Consider the following 15,712-nt stretch of genomic DNA (forward strand, 5'->3'; position numbering starts at 1 on the left):
AGCCCACCAGGACTGGGTCACTGAACCTGGCAAGGAAGTGCCTATTCCTCTGCCACATGGCACTTGTTCCTTTCCAGAACAAGCTGACTACAGCTGCTTTTCACTCCTGCCATAGAGACTGATTCAAAACATGACTTACGTGGGGACCTCTATGATCAAAGATTACAGGAAGGGGAAATGACTTGAGTCAAAGAGGGCTTCCTAGAGGAGGAGAAGAGTTACAGTTGGACAGGGACTGAAACTAGCCTTTCCTAAAATGAGTATAGAATACCAAATCCTAATGATTTGGGGGAAATGCAAAAACAAAAATTACCTTTACTCTCAGGTTTTCTTTTCTTTTTTTTTTTTTTAAAGAGAGAGAGAGAATTTTTTAATATTAATTTTTAGTATTTGGCGGACACAACATCTTTGTATGTGGTACTGAGGATCAAACCCGGGCCGCACGCATGCCAGGCGAGCGCGCTACCGCTTGAGCCACATCCCCAGCCCTACTCTCGGGTTTTTGATATGTTATTATGGAACTCATGTTACATGGGACATACTCAAAAAATTGCTATAGAGTATGTGGGGTGGACCTGGTAGGGTTTCTGGCCTCCATGGAATCTCGGCTCTGCTCCCATTTTCCAGCAAAACATGTATCACAGAATGGCTTTGTGAACTTTATAGTGTCCCCTCCTGCCAGCAGTCCCTTTATGGAGGCCATGAAAGAACTTTCTTGTTCATTGTCAAGTCACATACCACATGCTTCATTTCAAATAACTCCTCCCATCATTCTTTGAGTCTTTTTACAGAGGGCTGTGGAACAGAAGTGAATTCCTAACACTTCAAGCCTCATTTATGTTTTAGGTTCCCTACCATTCTTTGTTTGCAGGTTTAGCTGTGTTCCTCACACTGATCTTGAACTCATGGGCACATGATCCCACTGCCTCACCCTCTAGAATAGCTGGGTCTAAGCTGGATACAATGGCACACACCTGTAATCCCAGCCACGTGGGAGGCTGAGACAGGAGGATCTCAGTTCAAAGTCAGCCTCGGTAAAAGCAAAGCTCTAAGCAATTCAGTGAGACCCTGTCTCTAAATAAAATTCAAAATAGGACTGGGGATGTGGCTCAGTGGTTGAGTGCCCCTGAGTTCAATCCCCGGTAACCTTCCCCCCTTCCAAAAAAAGCTCACGTAGTTAAACAGATTATTGGATTAAGTAACATGAATAATGATAAAATATTGTAATGCATACGCTTTGGTTCTGTTTTCTTTGGAAAATAAAAAATTGAACATGCACTTCTATATAGTAATAGCCCAGAATCCATAAATTGGGTGGCAATAACTCCTTGCCACTCTTAAGAGGTGATCATTGATCTGTTTCTCCTTCCTAGTAAAACTAAAGACTACTCCCAGTCCAAGCCTCGTGGACCCAGCTATCATCAGACAATTCCTAATGCAGGTACCCAGAAATAGCAAGTCAGGATGTCAAGACCCTTGAATTAGTATTGAGGGTCAGTCTCATAGGAGTCAACCTGTGATACCAGTATTTGTATACCTTTCAGTTGGATCACATCTGGAAGACAACAATAGAAGAAAGGGTAGACAAAGAGGGATTACTCAAAGCTATTTGTTTCATGCTGGTTCACTTTATGGGGAACACAGTGACACACCTATAATCACAGCTATTCAGGACACTGACAGGTGGAAGATCGCAAGTTCAAGCCCAGTCCAAGCAACACAGTGAGGCTGCATGTCAAAAAGACTCCATGCTCTCCATGCATGATAGCACACACTTGTAGTCCCAATGATTCAGAAGGCTGAAGAAGGAGGAGAGCAAGTTTGAGGCTAGCCTCAGCAATTTAGCAAGACCATAATAAATTAATGAGACCCTGTTTTAAAAAATAAAAAGGGCTGGGTGCCGTGGTGCACATCTGTAACCCCAGGGACCCCAGAGGCTGAGGCAAAAGGATCACAGGTTCAAAGCCAGTCTCAGCAAAAGCAAGGCACTAAGCAACTAGGTGAGAACCCTGTCTTTAAATAAAAATATCAAATAAGGATGAGGATGTGGCTTAGTGGCCAAGTACCCCTGAGTTCAATCCCTGATACCCAAAATAATATAATAAAGGACTGGCGATGTGTCTCAGCCATTAAGCACCTGGGTTCAGTACCAGGGATTTCCCCTTACCTCTACTCTTCCAAAGAAGAATAATGCAGAGCTGGGCATGGTGGTACAGGCCTATAATCCCAGCAGTTTGGGAGGCTGTGGCAAGAGGATGACAGATTCAAAGCTAGCATCAGCAATTTGGCAAGGCCCTAAGCAACCAAAAGAAACCCTGTCTCTAAAGTATAAAAAAAGCTAGGGATGTGGCTTAGTGGTTGAGCTCCCCTGGGTTCAATCCCCAGTTTTATACACACACACACACACAATAATAATACAGAAGCTGGGTGCAATGGGATGTGGAAGATCAAGATCCTGTCTCAAGGAAAAATTATGAGAAGAACACTACCACAGAGATAAAAGTATAAGTTGAACTCAAAAATGATTCAGCTTTGCAAGTGTGAGCTGTCCTCTCAAATTCTCCCAGGGTAGGGCCTCACATGTAACCACTCCCTTTGATTAATGTGTAATTGCTGAAGTCAGAATTTTTAAAGGATAATGATATTCATTAACTGAGCTCAGAGTCACTTGTTTACTGTTCTTGTTAACTATACTCAGAGCACTGTAATTAGCATGTTATGGACAGGAAGAAAATGATCAACTACTGTCTTAAACTTCCTTCACTTCTAACTTTTTTTTTTTTGTGTGTGTGTGTGTGTGTGTGTGAGAGAGAGAGAGAGATACACTGGATATTGTGTGTGTGTGTGTGTGTGTGTGTGTGTGTGTGTGTGTGTGTGTGTTTGTGTGTGAGAGAGAGAGAGAGAGATACACTGGATATTTAACCCAGGGGCACTTACTTTACCACTAAGCCACATCCCCAGCCCTTTTATTTTGAAACAGGGTCTTGTTAAATTGCCTAGGGCCACTGGGCATGGTGGCACAAGCCTGTAATCCCAGTGATTTGGGAGGCTGAGGCAGGAGGATTTTGAGTTCAAAGCAGGCTCAGCAATTTAATGACTCCCTGAAGAAAGTAGGGAGACCTCAAAATAAAACAGGAAGGACTGGGTATATGGCTCAGCAGTTAAGTGCCCCTTGGTTCAATCCCTGATACCAAAAAAAAAAAGTTGCTTAGGACCTTGATAAATTGCTGAGGGTGGCCTTGAACTTGGGATCCACCTGCCTCAGCCTTCCTTTTCTCTGGGATTACAGGTGTGCTGCCACCACACCCAGTTTTCTTTTTTTAAGCTAGTGGCAATATGGACAGAAGACTGAAAATAGCAGTGAGGACTCTTTGTTCTCCAGATGTATGGTTTGGATCTTAAGTATCTTCCAAATACTCATGGGTTACAAGCTTGGTCCACAACTAATGGTATTATTGGGAGCTAATAGAATTGTTTAGGAGGGGGCCTACTAGGAGGTAATTGGGTCATCAGGGGCATGCACTTGAAGGACATATTGGGATCCAACCCTTTTCTCTGTCTTTGATTCCTGGCTGCAATGAGGTAAGCAGCTTTGCTCCTGCCATGCACTCCCCATCATGATGTTCTATCACAAGCCCAAAAGCAATGAGCCAAGCCAACCTTGGACTGAATCCTCTGAAACTGTGAGCTAAATAAACCTTTCCTCCTTTACATTTTATCTCTGATATTTTGTCATGGCAAATGAAAGCTGACTAGCATTTCAGGGTCAAGGCATTTGTCAACAACAAAGACCCACCCCCCAAAAAAATTGGGTACCTTGACATAATGTGTGGAGGTTTGAGCACTAGCATGTTGCTTGCCTGAAAAAACATTCATCTTTACACCAAGCCCTTTGACCTTTTAGATGGTTATGCTAAGAATACAAAATAATTGCCCACAATCACCATACTTAGGATTCCACTGTTAGATCTTGTTTTTGTTTGTTTGTTTGTTTGTTTTTGTTGTTGTTGTTGTTGTATTGTTGTTTTCAGTTGAAGGTGGTTTTTAACAATACTGAAGCAACAATTCAGGAGCTGAGGCCAAAGGATTGCAAGGTTGAGACTAGCTTTAAGCAACATGTTTTGTTGTTATTGTTTTGTTTTTCCAATCAATCCCCCAGAATTGAACCCAGGGGTATTTTACCATTCAGACACAAATCCAGTCCTTTTTATCTTCATCTAGGGTCTCACTAAGTTGCTGAGGCTGGCCTTGCTATCCTCTATCCTCCTGAGTCACTGAGATTACAGATGGGCACAGTGGTGTCCAGTTGGTGCAGGGAAATCTAAAAATAGGAAATGATCCCTGTCCTCAGATAAACATTATAATAGGACTTGTTAAAATTTTTATGTGAATCTTATTTTCCCTTCCAAGAAAACATTGGGAATTGTAGTAGTTTGAATGTGTTTCCTCCCAAATTCACATCCCCCCATAAATTCAGAATGTAACCATCAGAGCTGGGGGCATGTGTCAGTGGTAAAGCGTGGGCCTAGCATGTCCAGGGCTCTGGGTTGAATCCCCAGGACCCAAAAGAAAAACAACAACTTGGGAAGTTGAGGCAGGAGAAGTGCAGCCTCAGCAATTTAGAGAGAACCTGTCTCAAAAGGGACTGGAGATATAATTCAGTGGTAGAGCTTCCCTGGGCTCAGTCCTCAGTGCTTAAATCAATCAATAAATGAAAGTATGGAGATGTAGCTCAGTGGTAAAGTGGCCCTGAGTAAATCCTGCTTTTCCATCTCCAATATGTCCCTGAACTTTAGTGGAGCACAAGTAGTGGTGAAGTCATTCCTTCCTGGTATCACTGTCAAAATCTTTCAAGGTGTAGTTTAGGTTCCAACTCTTCTGGAAAGTCTTACATGGATGGCAACATGTCTCCTCAGGAAGCCCTGCCTTCCAGGTGCTTTCCAAACAGGCCAGGCAGGGTTGTTGGGAGAGCCTGTCATAGAGATGACTAATCCATTATATACCCAGTAGGGGGAGCCACTTAGTTGCCAAACTGGTGGTACCCCACCTGACACGCATCAAAATCTCCAAATGGAATGCAAAAAAACAAAAATGTACACAAAACACTTCTCTCTCTCTCTCTCTCTCTCTCTCTCTCTCTCTCTCTCTCTCTCTCTCTCTCAATGGGGATTGAACCCAGGACCTTATACGTGCAGACAAGTGCTCTCCCAATGAGCTACACCCTCATCCCATACAGCATATTTTTATTTGATGTAGGGGGTGGCAGGCAGAGCTGTGGTATGAATCTTTGAAGAAGTTTTTGTTGTTTGTTTGGTTTGGTTTTTCCTTTAATGAAGTTTTCAGAGTAGTAGTACTTGAACAAAGCCTCCTTAAGAATTTATGTGTGAGTTTGATTTACACACATATACACTTTCTCAAAAATGTGTGGGTGCTAGGCAAGTGGCAAATGGCTGTAATCTCAACGACTCAAGAGGCCAAGGCAGAAGGATTTCAAGTTCAAGGACAGTCCCTGCAACTTTAGTGAAACCCTACCTAACTTAATGAAACCCTGTCTCAAAAAAATAAAAAGAACTGGGGATGTGACTCAAGGGTTAAAAGCCTCTAAAATAAATCCCTAATAGCAAAAAAAAAAAAAAAAAAAAAAAAAAGTGTGGTTGCATTAAAAGCCAGACAGGGTCTGAGGTTGTAGTTCAGTGGTAGAGTACTTGCCTAGTATGCAAAAGGCCTTGGGTTCAATCTCCAGCACCATAAAATAAAATAACAATAAATAAAATTAATAATAAAATAAAACCTTACTTTGAAAGAAGTGAGATGTTGCCATTGGATCTCCAAATTCAATAGATGGAGTTTTGTTGAAGGATTAAGTAAGAGTTGGGCTGGAAAAAGAACACTGGATCTGAGGTTGATTCTCCTAGTTAAATCCTGTCTCTAATCACTAGCCAGCTGTTTGACAGTAGGCATGTAGTGGCACCCCCTCCTCCACAAAAAATCTTGACTGGTCTTCTCCAGAAATCTTCACCAGCAAGAGAGTCTCTACAAAAGAGTTCAATGTAGGGGATGTGGCTTAAGCAGTAATGCGCTTGCCTGGCATGCGAGGGGCGCTGGGTTCGATCCTCAGCACCACATAATGTTGTGTACACTGAAAACTAAAAAATAAATATTAAAAAAAAGATTATCTCTCCAAAAGAATTCAATGTAGATAAACTTCCTGTTTTCATGTTGCCCTATTTTACTTGCCACTGGCCGAGAAATCAGCACTTCAGGTGCTAAATGCCACTTTACTTGTTTTTCACAAACATGTATCCAGTATAGTAGTTTGTAGAGGTGTGTTTGCAAAAGCAAACTGTTATTAAAAAAAAAAAAAAAAAAAAAGACAAATCCTTTAAGAAGGCCTCTGGCTTTGAGCTAGAACTTCACAGAGATGTCTACATTTTTAAGATAAGAGAAGTTACCAATTGGGCTCCATGGTAAAAGCTGGCGGGGAAGGAAAAAAAGGGGAGAAGAAGCTCTCCCCTTCTCAGGTGTTGTCCTTGAAGGGTTAACTTACCCAGAACAGTAAAAAAAAAAAAAAAAAAAAAAAGTTACTTTTATGTGAACTTCTGCAGATTGTGAATTTCTGAGCCCCTCCCCTTACATGCTGGGTATAAAATTCTGAAACTGGGGCTAAGGTTGTGGCTCAGCGGTAGAGCACTCGCCTAGTACAGGCAGAGCCCTGGGTTCGAATTTCAGCACCACATAAAAAAATAAATAGATAAACGTACTGTGTCCAACTACAACAAAAATAAATAAGTATTTTTTAAAAAGAGATACACTTGAAAAAAAATAAAATAAAATTCTGAAACTACCTGAACTCAGGGTTCAGGGATTAATTGATTACAGCAAAAGCTGTACCCTCTGAACTTGGCTGCAGCCAAATAAAACTGTTTCCTGCTGTCTTTGGTGCCTTGCCTCTTCTGTCCCTCCGATAGGCCGATCACTAAATCTCTCTGGATTGATTGTGATCTTCTTTGATTAGGAATATGAAACTGCTTTGTAAACAGAGCACAAGTATAAGGCTTTCTTATAACTCTCAGTAACTTGAGTCATCTGTTGATAATTTCACCATTCCAGGGAGATGGCAGATCTTAATTTCATTTTTTTGGCGGGGGGGGGTACTGGGGATTGAACTCAGGGGCACTCAACCACTGAGCCACATCCCCAGCCCTATTTTGTATTTTATTTAGAGATAGGGTCTCACTGAGTTGCTTAGTGCCTCTCTTGTTGAGGCTGGCTTTGAACTCATGATCCTCCTGCCTCAGCCTCCCCTGCCTCTGGGATTACAGGTATGCACCACTGTGCCTGGCCTGCTCTTTCTCTCTCTCTCTCTCTCTCTCTCTCTTTTTTTTTTTTTTTTCTGGTGGTGTTTCTTGGGATTGAACCCAGGGCCTTGTGCATGTGAGGCAAGCACTCTACCAACTGAACTATATCCCCAGCCCCTTCCTGAATTTTAACTCAGCCTAAATAATTGAGGCTCAGGAGCAGAGAGACTGGTTGGAGATAATTTTGACAGAAATGACAGACAGCCTTTGCCCAAGACTGAACCCTAAGCCACATCCCAGCCCTTTTTTATTTTTTATTTTGACAAGGATCTTACTAAATTGCTAAGGCTGACTTCAAACTTTCAATTCCCCTGCCTCAGTCTCCTGAGCCACTAGGATTACAGGTGTGCACCAGGAGCTTTACTCCTCCTGTTTGTAACCTGCTCTGTTTAACCACAATGAGGCAAGAGACTAGCCTGGTGGCTCACACTGGAAGAAAAGTCACACATGGCCTCAGTATTCTGGATCTGAGCAACCTGTAGGGAGAAGCTGATAGCTGGACTTCCTGAGTAGTTGCTGAGGGCAGCTTTATTTTATTTATTTTTCTATTTATAGATGGATATAATACCTTTCTTTCATTTATATATGGTGCTGAGGATTAAACCCATTGCCTCACACATGCTAGGCAAGTGCTCTACCACTGAGCTACAACCCCAGCCCCTTGGAGCGGCTTCTTAAGAGAACACTGGGAATTCCCTAAGCACTTGAGCTGGTGTAATTGGAGTGATGCACCAAGAAATAGGCATTGGTGTAGTAGGGGACAGATGAGGCAGGACACCAAATAGGAAACAGGAAGCAGGTTTATTTGGCTGCAGCCTGGTTCAGGGGGTATAGCTTTCACTGTAATCAGTTAATCTCCCTGAACCCTGAGTTCAGACAGTTTCAGAACTTTATACCTAGTGTGTAGGGGAAGGGGCTCAGAAGTTTACAGTCTGCAGAAGGTCACACAAAAACAGCTTTTTCTTTCACTGTTCTGGGCAAGTTAACCCTTCAAGGACAGTGTCTGAGAAGGGGGAGAACTTCTCTTCTTTCTTCCCTCCCACTGCCAGCTATTACCATGGAGCCCAATTAGAAATGTCTTCTCTAATCTCTGAAATGTAAACATGTCTGTGAAGCTCCAGCTCAAGGCCGAGGCCTTGTTAAAGGATCTTTTTTTTTTAAATCACATTTTGCATTTGCAAACACACTTCTACAAACTATTTTATACATTCATATATATATATATGTGTGTGTGTGTGTGTGTGTGTGTGTGTATACATATATATATATATACATATACACAAATTCACTCAAAATTTACCCCTTGTGGGTTCAGTATCCATGGGAGCAAGACATGAACATTTTTTTTTTTTTTTTTTTGGTACTGAGGATTGAATCCAGAGGTGCTCAACCACTGAGCCATATCCCCAGCCCTTTTTAAAAAATTTTATTTAGAGATAGGGTCTTGTTGAGTTGCTATATATATACTAGATATTCCATAAATGTTTGTGAAAAAATGGTAAAGAGGCATTCAGCACCTGGAGTGCTGATCTCTTCTACGCTGGTGGCCAAGTAAGATAGAACAACAGGAAATAGGAATTTTAACTACATTGAACTCTTTTGTAGAGACTCTTTTGCTAATGGTGCTAAGATCAATTATGGTGAAGATTTATGGAGAAGTTTAATTAAGAGTTTCTGTGGATGCCACTATATTTGGACTACTTTTTTTTTAGGGGGGGTACTAGGGATTGAACTCAGGGGCATTCAACCACTGAGCCATATCTCTAGCCCTGTTTTGTATTTTATTTAGAGATAGGGTCTCACTGAATTGCTTAGTGCCTCAGTTTTGCTGAGGCTGGCTTTGAATTTATGATCCTATTGTCTCAGCCTCCCAAACTGCTGGGATTATGGGTGTGTGCCATGGCAATTGGGACTACTAAAAGTTACCCTCCCAGGCAGAAGTATCCTCTATGCTGACCAGAGGAGGAGGGTGACTAGAGCTTTAGCTTTGCTATTCAGACAGTGTCTCAGCATCTAAAGGTCCAATTTTTACCTCCATCAAGTTTGCAGGTAGGTGCTAATATTTGTTTTTCCTGAAATCTCTCCCTCCCCGGGTCTCCTGTACCTCTGTAGCTGAGTGTGCCTACAGTCAAGTACATGAATTTTGGCAGAGGTTTTTCCTTAGCAGGCATGTTCAGGCATGCAGGAACTGGTTAAACTTGCTTCTGAGTCCTGACTCCACTCCTTTGGCTTTAGGCAAGGGAGATGGAGAAAACTGGTTATAGCCAAAGAGATCTGCCAAGTTTAGGAAGTTCCTGGAGAGGTGACTACTCTGAGAAAGTAGAAGGTCCCTCAGGATTCCCTGAACTCCCCCTAAACTACCTCTTCACAGATTCCAGGACAGGTCTCTGTCTGTAGCTCTTCTCTGTTGTTTCTTGTTTGTTTTGTTTTGTTTGGTACCGGGCATTAGGGAATTAAACCCAGGGGCTCACATATGTTAGATAAGTGCTCTATTCTGAGCTATATCACCAGCCATTTTTTAAATTTTTGTTTTGAGACAGGGGCTCACTAAATTGCCCAGGCTGGCCTTGTACTTGCAATCCTTCTGTCTCAGCCTCCTGAGCATCTGGGACGTGCACCACTGCACCTGGGTTCCCTTGTTTTGTGTTAAAGTTAGTGTCATCGTGGGGTTTTTTTGGATTTTTTTTCTTTTTTTTTTCTCTTTTTCTTTTCTTTCTTTCTTTCTTTCTTTTTTTTTTTTTTTTTTTTTTTGAGGAGGAGGCTCATGGGCTGGGGATATATAGCTCAGTGGTAGAGCACAGCCCTAGCTTGTGTGATGCCCTGAGTTCAATTTCTAGGACTACGAAAACAAACACACAAATGAGATGGAGGTTTACTATGCTGGGCTAGTCTCATATTCCTAGCCCAGCATAGTGGTCCTCTTGCCTCAGCCTCTGTAGTAGCTGGAACACATACCAACACACCAGATCAGTGTTGTTTTTATTTCTCTTGCAGTGTTGGAAATTGAACCCAGGGCCTTAATCATTCTAGGGAGGTAATCTACCACTGAGCTATATCCCCAACCCTTTTTATTTTATTTTGAGACAGGGTCCCACTAAGCTACTCACACTGACCCCAAATTTATGATCCTCTTGCCTCAGCCTTCCGAGTGGCTGGGATCACAGGTAATGGCATAGTGCCTAACTCCCAGTGTCACTTTTGATGCTCCAGAGAATTGTCCCTTAGAGAAGTCTTCCCTGCCTCATTCACCCATCACCATTATGGTGATGTCCTCCTGGAGGGCACGTACACACACACACACACACACACACACACAGGACTCAGGAGCCATTTTACAGGGATTCACTCAAAATTCACCCCTTGCTGTGCTGCATACTTCAAGGCCAAATTATCGTGCATAAACAGTATTGTTTGAAATTCATCAATAGTCAGCAGGTTATGGTGACACACCCTTGTAATCCGAGCAACTGAGGAGGCTGAAGCAAGAGAATCACAAGTTCCAGGCAAGTGTGAGCAATTTAGTAAGACCCTGTCTCAAAATAAAAAATAAAAAGGGCTTGAAATATGGCTCAGTGGTACAATATCCCTGGGTTAAATCCCAAGTAGCTCAAAAACAAAACAAAATTATATTCATTATATTATATATTTATATTAAAATAAAGTGATAGTAGGTGTACATCCTTCTACCCCTCCAGGTCTACTCTTTGCCCTGTTCAGTACCTATTTATTCTTTCAATAGGCTTTCTTATCTCTTGCCTTCTGTAAGTTCATCCAATGGAGACCAGAAGACATGAGGAGAGAGACATCAGGATTGTTATGGTTAGATATGGGGTGTCCCCCCAAAGCTCATGTGTTAGACAATGTAAGAATTTTCAGAGGTAAAAATGACTGGGTTGTGAGAGCCCTAACCTAATCAGTTCATTAATCCACTAATGTGGACTAACTACAGGGTAACTGTAGGCAAATAGGCTGTGGCTGAAGGAGATAAGTCATGGGGCATGGCTTTGGGGTTTATATTTTGTCTATGGTAAGTAGAGCTCTCTCTCTCTCTGCTTCCTGATTCCCACGTCAGGAGCATTTTATCGACAATTTAGTGAGGCCTAAGCTGCTTTTCTCTTCCATGCACTTCCACCATTATGTTGTATCTCATCTTGTGCCAAGAGCAATGGAGTTGACTGAGTCCTCTGAAACCATGAACCCCAGTTGACTGAGTCCTCTGAAACCATGAACCCCAAATAAACTTCTTCTCTATGTTGTTTTTGTCAAATCTTTTTGGTTATCATAATGAAAAAGTTGACTAAAACTAGTGTTAGGTCGGGAGTGATATCTCAATAAAGCCTGTTCAGCGGCCCTTTTAAATCTGTCAAATTTGGTTGCTGCCTTCCCAGCCTGATCTGACAACTAGATCAATTATTCTACTTTGTGCACCCTGCTTTCCTAAAAGCAGGATCTATGGAGGACTCCTGTCAAGTGACCCTTTCCATTTGCTTTCTGCTCTCTCTTGTCCTCTCATCCTCAGCACTCCTCTTCACTGTCACTGCACCATATCTTGCTGCCATTCCTTTATTAAACTCACATCAATTATCCATCAGTTTCTTACTGGACCTGATAGATAGAACACATACTATATCACCAAGATCTAGAGATCTCCACCTAACCTAGCTTTGTTACTTGTTTGTGGGCCTTTTTGCAGGATACCCAACCTCTCTGAGCATTGGTTTCCTTATACATAAAATATTGTAGGAAAAGGAGGGAGGCTTTAAGATCACTTTTAGCTTTTAGAATCTTTGGTTGTAAAGCAATAATAAGATGATAATGCTACAGCCAGGTGCTGTAGTGCACGCCTGTAATCCCAGCAGCTCAGGAGAGTGAGGCAGGAGGATAGAGCATTCAAAGCCAGCCTCAGCAACCTTGAGGCACTAAGCAACTCAGTGAGACCCTGTGTCTAAATAAAATACAAAATAGGGCTGAGGATGTGGCTCAGTGTTGAGTGCCCCTGAGTTCAATCCCTAGTACCAAAAAAAAAAAAAAAAAAAAAAAGATTATAATGCAAACTTTTATAGAATATAATCAGGAGAAGGACTGGTATATAGCCTAGTGATAAAGTGCTTCCCTAGCATAGTTAAGGCCCTGGGTTTGATTTCTGACATAGGAAAAAAATTCTTTTTTAACCAGGAGAATATGAATAAGCCTAATAGAAAAATATGTAAGTTTAATCCGTTGGGTATTTGGATTTGTGTGAAGGATGCGTATTTAAAACATCCCAGAGTTAGACTGGCATGGTGGCATGTGCCTGTAATCCCAATGACTCAGGAGGCAGAGGCAGGAAGATGACAAGTTCAAAGCCAGTCTCAGAACTCAGCAAGACCCTGTCTCAAATTTTAAAAAAGAAAAAAACAAAAAGGACTAAATAAAAAAATCATAAGCCATGGGCTAGGGTTGTGGCTCAGGGTAGATCACTGGCCTAGCATGCGTGAGGCTCTGGGTTCAATCCTAAAATAAAAATAAACAAAGTAAAGGTAAATATTAAAAAAAAAAAAAAAAGAATCCCAAACTGGGCACAGTAATGCACACCAGTAATCCCAGCAGCTCAGGAAGCTGATACAGGAGGATCGCGAGTTCAAAGCCAGCCTCAGCAAAAGTGAGGTGCTAAACAACTCAGTTAGGCCCTGTCTGTAAATAAAATACACATCCCCAGCCCTATTTTTGTATTATATTTAGAGAGAGCGTCTCACTGAGTTGCTTAGCGCCTCGCCATTGCTGAGGCTGGCTTTGAACTTGCAATCCTCCTGAGCTGCTGGGATTACAGGCATGCACCACTGCGCCCAGCTGGCCCTAAGATTTTTTACAGCTGGAAGGATTTCATTATAAATTGGGGAGGTTTGTGCATGCCCGTAATCCTAACCACTTGGGAGGCTGATGCAGGAGGAGGATCACAAATTTGAAGCCAGCCTTACTAACTTAGTGAGGCCATATGTCAAAAAAGAAGAAGAAGGGCTGGGGTTGTGGCTCAGTGGTAGAGTGCTCACCTAGCATGTGCAAGGCCCTGGGTTCGATCCTCAGCACCACATAAAAATAAAAACATTGTGTCCAACTACAGCTAAAAAGTAAAATATTTTAAAAAAAAGAAAGGAAGAAAAAAGAAAGCTGGAGATGTAGTTCAGTGGTTCAATCCTCAGTAAACACCATCCCCTAACTTTTTTTTAATAAAACCACTGTGTTTTACAAAATGATATATATTTAGTGAGGGAAGGGTCTGACCAATAGTCACACAGTAAATTAATAGCAGAGCCAATAATAGCTAAAAGGTACATAATGGCCAGTTATGGTGGTACTCGCCTTTAATCCCAGTGACTCTGGAGGCTGAGACAGGAGGATAGCAAGTTTAAGGCCAGCTTCAGCAACTTAATGAGGCCCTGTCTCAAAATAAAAAACAAAAAGGGGGACTGGGGATGTAGCTCAGTTGGTAGAGTGCTTGCCTTACATGAACAAAGGCCTTGGGTTCAATCCCTGGCACCACCAAAAAAAAAAAAAAAATGCGGGGGCGCTGGTGTAGCTCATTTGTAAAGTGTGCCTGGATTCAATTCCCACTACCAAAAAATAAAAGGTATATAATGCTGCCTCTGCAATAAGTGTTTTTTATTTATTTATTTTTTGAGGTGCTGTGTCTTTGCACATGCTAGGCTAGTGCTTGATGGCTATACCACTGGGTTATACTTGCCCTTCCAGTTTTTCACTAAAGGTACTTTTCACAAACAATTTTGGTATTTCAGACAGGTCATGATTGGATATTGATAACAGTACACACCAAACACACCAACTTTCAAACTCCTTTCTTCAATAGACTACCAAAATCCGAAAGCCAGTATGGGGGTAAGGTTGAAGCTTAGTGATAGATAGAGCACTTGCCTAGCAGGTGTGAGACCTGGTTTGATCCCTACCACCACAAAACAAAAACAGTGCCAGGTGTTGTTTACATCTGTAATCTCAGCTACTCCAGCAGCTGAATCAGGAGAAGCACAAATTCAAGACCAGTTAGGGTAATTTAGCAAGACCCTGTCTCAAAATAAAAGATAAGCAAGATGTAAGGGCAATCTGGCTGCAACATCTGTCACCCCATTGATTATCAGGGTTGATTTGGCTGATCTGGTGGCTAGGCAGGTGTCCCCTTCCTCCCTCACCACTTCATGTGTATTATTCCAGAAGTTGGGACACTACATCGAAGAAGACAACCTTCCCCAATAGAGGACCATTCTTTGGTAAAGTAGCTGTGCTCCCCTGCTAGCTCACAAAATAAAAAATTAAAAAGGATATAGCTCAGTGACAGAGCACCTGTCATCTCTAGCATGCTATAGATCCTGGGTTCAATCCTTGTATCACACACACATACACACACACACACACACACACACACACACAACAAACAACAACAACAACAAAACCACTATCAACCAAAAATCCAATGAGGTCTGTTGCTTCTGTTGTCATTTTGATCTGTCAGCTAACACAACAGGAGAGATTATTTATTGCATATATTGTACATGTGTTACACTGGGACACAACTGAGAACAGAACTAACCCAGAATGCCACAGGTCCAGGACAAGAGGTTAAAAAGGGACTGTTCTGTGTAGGGTTTTTAAATTTTTTTCTTTTCCTTTCTTTTTATATTTTTTAATTTAAAATTTTTTTTGCGGTGCTGGGGATTGAACCTGGAGCCTCATGCAAGTTCTCTACCTTGAGCTACATTCCCAGCTTCCATAGACTGCTTGGGTTATGCACAAGGTGGGTCTCTCAGGAGTCTTGGCAATCAGATGGTGATGGACGTTCTAGATCCATTGAGAAACAAATTCTAGACGGTAGCATGCATTTGTACCAGTGTCCCTGGCCTCCAACATTGCTTATTTCTGCTCCTTTGACCAACATGAGTGCACAAGTTAGTTTACTTGCACTTCTGCCTTATCTTTATTTATTTATTTATTTTGGTACTTGGGACTGAATCAGGGGTGCTTTACCACTGAGCTACATCCCAAACCCTTTTTCTTTATTTTGAGATAGTATCTCCCTAAGTTGCTGAGGGATTTGTTAATTTGCTAAGGCTAACTTTGAACTTGGGATCCTCCTGTTTTAGTTTCCTGAGCCACTAGAATTTCAGGCGTGTGCCACCCACTTCACTAGGCTCATCTCTACTCTTTAGCATTTCAGTCTGCCTGTTTGCTTCTTCCTCAACTTGACTTTCATGGTGCAGAGGTTTCTTTCCTTTCCTTTCCTTATCAGAACTGGGGATTGAGCCCAGGGGCATTTTACCACTAAGCTACATCTCCAGCCCTTTTAAAATTGTTTTATTTTGAGACAA

Source organism: Callospermophilus lateralis, chromosome 2, assembly GCF_048772815.1.
Source record: "Callospermophilus lateralis isolate mCalLat2 chromosome 2, mCalLat2.hap1, whole genome shotgun sequence".
Lineage (NCBI taxonomy): Eukaryota > Metazoa > Chordata > Mammalia > Rodentia > Sciuridae > Callospermophilus > Callospermophilus lateralis.